This window comes from Phascolarctos cinereus, unplaced genomic scaffold (assembly GCF_003287225.1).
Source record: "Phascolarctos cinereus isolate Bilbo 61053 unplaced genomic scaffold, phaCin_HiC Scaffold_5;HRSCAF=322, whole genome shotgun sequence".
Classification (NCBI taxonomy): domain Eukaryota; kingdom Metazoa; phylum Chordata; class Mammalia; order Diprotodontia; family Phascolarctidae; genus Phascolarctos; species Phascolarctos cinereus.
In genome coordinates this window covers 363003661-363008839 of record NW_027555958.1, presented here as the reverse complement: position 1 = coordinate 363008839, position 5179 = coordinate 363003661, and the positions used below count along the sequence as shown (strand labels likewise).

Sequence of the window (5179 nt, the reverse complement as noted above, 5' to 3'; positions counted from 1 at the left end):
ACAGTGTGTCCAATATTCTATCTCTATAGTCTCCTACCTCTACAAATAAGGAATATGGGAGGGTACATTTTCTTAAATCTTCTTAAGGATTAAGTTTTGGCAACATAATTAGATAATATTCCGTTTCTGTTTTGCTGTTGTCAGTTACATTTACATCATTGAAATAATTTTGCCTATTGCTGTTATGCTGGTTCTGCTGACTTGACTTTGCATCAGTTCATATAAATCTTACCATACTTCTCTGAATTCTGATTCAATTTTAAACATCAGTCTCTGATCTAACGGTTGTATAGGACCAAAACAATCAGGCTTTATTTTTGGCCAGTGAAAAACCTCAGTCATCTTACAGTTGGAAAATGGACATGTATAGGGGCAGCTGGGTGGCACAGTGGATAGAGTACAGGCCCTGGATTCAGGAGGACCTGAGTTCAAATTTGGCCTCAGACATATAACACTTACTAGCTGTGTGACCCTGGGCAAGTCACTTAACCCCATTGCCTAAAACAAACAAACAAAAAATAAAAAAAAAAAAAGAAAATGGACATGTATAACATCGTGGATAAGCCCTCATAGGTTGATGCAAAAAGTAGAATATGGGTCTCGCTCAAATTACTTTTGGCCTTGTGGCAGCAGAGGAGAACTCAGTTTTGCATTTCTGAAGTGCTTTGGAGGGAAATGTTCCCGCTATAAAAAGTGTCATTATAGTAGATTGATATATCTGAAATAAATTGATAATAAATTTCCTTGACTGGGTGTTGGAGAGGATGGAGGGAGGAAAATAGAGGGTGGGGGAAAAGAAGATGATAAGTTTGGGATAGTCTATTTCAGCTAATAGCAGAGGAAAAAAAAATCTACCTTCCTTTCTTCTCTTCTCCTGATGTGAGGACAAAGGGTCAAATTAATGGAGCTCTGAATAAAATGATAGCCTTTTTCAGAGATGACTTCACATTCTGCTAGTGAAGTGAGAAAGTCCTGAGTTGAATCCTGTGGCTTTCCAAAGTGTGGAGCTGATATGTTACAAAATTTTCATGTTATGAAAGCTGAAAATGCGCTGTTTTCAGACACTCCAGCCATGCAAGAGAATGCACATTGCTAGAGATTAGAACTAGGGGGGAATCAGATGTCCCTTTAAGTTGAATTATTTGGAACGGCTGCTTCTGTGTGTTTTCTTTTGGCTGCTGTTCTTTAGAGAACATTTTCATGGCCCAATTACCAGACCAATTACAGTTTTCTCTTTTTATTTGTTCATTTTTATTGCAACCAGGAAGGGTGGTGGTGGTGGTGTTTCTGTGGGGGGAGGTACATTGTGACAGTCTCATTTATAGAAGGCTTTCAATGCTACTGATTAGAATGCTCTTTAGCTAGTCGACTTTCCAGTGATGATACTATAAAAACTGCCTTTCAGATTAGAATCTTCATGACAATGGAAGTGTTTCCCACTAATGGAAATATATGGATGTGAGCTGCCTCACTGAGTGAAAGAATATAACAAGAGCCTTGGTCCTGGACTCCACATTTGTAAAATCTTCATCAGGGACCTGGAGGATGGAACGTGCTCATGGATCTTGCAGAAAGTAAATGACTAGGAAATAGGATTAAAATTCCAAATGACTTTGGTCCTTTAGGTGTAGTGAACCAGACCATGCAGAAAACCATGGTTTGCCTTTGTGGGTTGAGCCAGAAGTTCAGGCTAGTGTCATGGAAGGAAGACTGGACTCACTGTCAGGAGATTTGGGTTCAGATCCTCTCTGAGACTCTGTTTTCCAATCTGAAAAATAATATTTGCATTTCTTACTTCATGTTCAAATTTGACAAGCATTTGAGTGTCTAGCACAGTTAGGTAGGTAGGTGCTAGAGATACAAACACAAAAATGAACTAATTTTTTCCTTCAAGAAGCATGTGTTGGTGGGGGTGGGGTTGGAAGGGTGATGGTAGTAGCGGGAAGGGTGGTTACAGCAAAAGTAAATACAGGGCCATGGTGAGGAAAACAACGTGTAGGCATTAAAATTACTATTGTTAGGCAGCTAAGTGGCTCATTGGAGTGGGGCTTGAGCTTGAATTTAGGAAGACTTGAATTCAAGTCCAGCTCAGACACTTACTAATTCTGTGGCCCAAGATAAGTCACTTAATTCTCAGACTCAATTTCATGACAAGTAAAAAGAAGTGATTGGAAAAGGTAACCTCTGAAGTCCCTTCCACCTCTAAATCTATGACCATTAGACCTGTAAATTTTAACTGGGCTATTTTAAGGCAGATGGGAGATGAGAAATGGCTTAAAAAGAGTTAGCACTGAGCTGGCAGTGAGAATGAACTGCAGGCAGGCCTGTCCAGGCTGTAACCTGTCCTGTCTCGCTGCTGTCATGGAGTACCTTAGCAGCATCCAGGGGTCCGGCTGTACCTTGGTGGCCTCTGACCTTGTGACTGTCAGCAACATTGTCCAAATGAAGGACGATTATGATAAGATGTTTAAGATGAGTGAGAAATTCTTACTTCTGTGTGTTGGAGAGGCAGGAGACACTGTGCGGTTTGCTGAATACATTCAGAAAAACGTACAGCTCTACAAAATGCATGATGGGTATGAATTGTCTCCCATAGCAGCAGCTAACTTCACACATCGAAATCTGGCTGTTCTTTAGCTCTGGAGGTCAGATCCCATACCATGTCAACCTCCTGTTGGCGGGCTAGGATGAGCATGAAGGATGCACACTGTACTGGACTACCTGTCAGCCCTGGCCAGAGCTCCATTTGCAGCCCACGGTTATGGTGCCTTCTTGACCCTCAGCATCCTGGGTCTTTTTTTTTTAGACAACTGGGGTTAAGTGACTTCCCCAGGGTCACACAGCTAGTAAGTGTCAAGTATATCCTAGATCATTTTTACAAACCAAGTTTCACGCATGAGGAGGCAATAGAGATCCTGAAGAAGTACTTCATTCTGAACCTATCATCCTTCAGCATCCGGATCATTGACAAAGATGGCAATGAGCTGATCAACATCCTCCTTTCCAAGAGGAGCTCATAACCCACCACTGACCCCCAAACTGATCCTACCAGCCAGCTTATCTTTTTGTGACTGGCTCCTTTACAATTGTTTTCCATGCTTCTGAAATTCACAGAGAATTAGATATCAATAAAGCTGGTTAATGACAAAAAAATAACTACTAGCACTTATATACCACTTTAAGGTTTGCAAAGCATAGATAAATATTATCTTATTTTATCCTAACAGCAAACCTGAGAGGTACGTGTATCATCCCTGTTATCCCTATCCCTGTTTTGCAGAATTGAGGTAAATGGAGGTTGAATGACTTGCCCAGGGTCACACAAACTGCTGGTAAGTGTCTGAAGTCAGATTTGGACTTGGCTTTTCCTGGCTTCAGGTCTAGAGCTCTAGCTGCCATCTTAAAAAGTAAGCCTAATAGCCACAGGTTATTGCAGAATAAATGGATGAATGAATGAATCAATAAACATTTATTATGTACCTACTATGTGCCAGGAATGAAAGTACTCAAAAAAGTGATGAGAAAACCACAGAACTGGTGTTAAAGGAAAGATAAATGTGGTGTAGTTACTACCAAAAAAACAGGCTATGTGTACAGTATTTTAAAAAAGGCATCAGAACCAAAAACTGCCCTGGGGGTTGTCTGTTCACATGGTGTGATGAAATAAGCTTGAAACTTTGTTCAGCCTTCTTTATTCTGCTGTAGTTTGATGGTCAAAGAAACCTAATGTGATCTTTGGCGGTGCTGAGAGAAGATTAGGTCTAGAAGGTTAGAGGTCATGGATGTGATAGTCCCACTGTACTTTGCTTTGGTCACATGCCATCTGGAATAATTACTATGTTCATCTCTGGCCACCATATTTTAGGAAGCCTATAGGTAATTTTGAGAACACCCGGAAGAGGCTGACCAGTATGGGAAAGAGCCTCAAGGTCATGTCATATGAGAATTCGTTCATGGGACAACTGATATTTACCTTGGAGGGGAAAAAAAAAAAGACTGAGGAGGGACAGGATCGCTGTCTTGACGTATGGGAAGGGCTGTCACATGGAAAAGGATTAGATTTGTTCTGCTCCGTTCCAGAGGACATAACCAGGAACAGCAGAAAGGAGAGAGTCATATTTAACCTTTGTGCAAGAAAAAAAAAACACAAACCTAACACTTGTTAAAGTTTAAAACTATCCAACAGTGTAATGAGTTGCCTTGGGGAGTAGCAGCGTCTTGTACACTGCAGTTCTTTAAACAAGGAATAGATGTCTACTTATCTGAGATGTTGTGGGAAGATTTCTTATTCAGGGATAGGTGTCTTCTCAGGCCCCTTTCGATTTCGGCTTTTAGGAGAAATGCACTATTGTTCTTTCTCTTCTTCTGCTTCCTCAGGTGTGAAAGAGGTTTAGGATGCAAGATGTGGGGGGATGGGCTGAATTTCCAGGGAACCACTTCAGAGGCAGATTATGCAGGAGGTAGTGACAGAAATTATTCTCTCACCTGAAACCAAATCCAGCAGCTAGGTGAGTAGCTGCAGGGGGATTGACACCAATTAACCTGAACTTCCACAACCATGCGCAAGTTTTTCAAAGATGCTGGATACTAATTTAAGATTAGTTTTAAAGGAATCTTTCGAATAAAGGTCTGTATATGAGATTACTGTTACATTAAATCGATAATTGTTAAAGGATTAGAGAGAAAGGTACAAAATTTTACCTTATCTTTATTTCTTTAATATGATCCTTTAAAAATTTATGTTTAATATTATTAAGAATGTAGCTGTGCAGATTTGATGCTATTTTACATTAAGAAATGTTGGAAGAAAGTGTGCTCATTTATTCCTTAAAGTTTTTGGCTTGTGCTTTATTTCTTGGCTATGTGGTCATAGGAACTTGTCACCTTCTGGTAGTAATGTATGTAAGCTTCAAATGCAAAAGATAAGGAGAAGAACTACCCTTCTAGGGGCTAATATGATAAAATTCAAGTGATGAAGTGATGGTAAATGTCTCAGTGACCAAAATTCAGATAACAGCTTAACATAAAAGTTTGTTTTTATGCTTTTCATCAGTGGAATCTTTGAACAGGGCACAGGTGACCAACTGCTGTTGTGATTTTAGGAGTATTTGAAGGCTCCCTGTCTCCCCAGCATTCTCACTTCTGCCTCCATGGGCTTATGCCTTGAATTGTGGCAGAG

The 5179-nt window shown here is 40.3% G+C and overlaps 1 pseudogene; it reads left to right on the top strand.

Annotated features, from left to right (window-relative positions):
- The first annotated feature begins 2361 nt into the window (after positions 1-2361).
- Positions 2362-3020, top strand: LOC110205416 (proteasome subunit beta type-2-like; annotated as a pseudogene).
- Positions 3021-5179: the final 2159 nt, after the last annotated feature.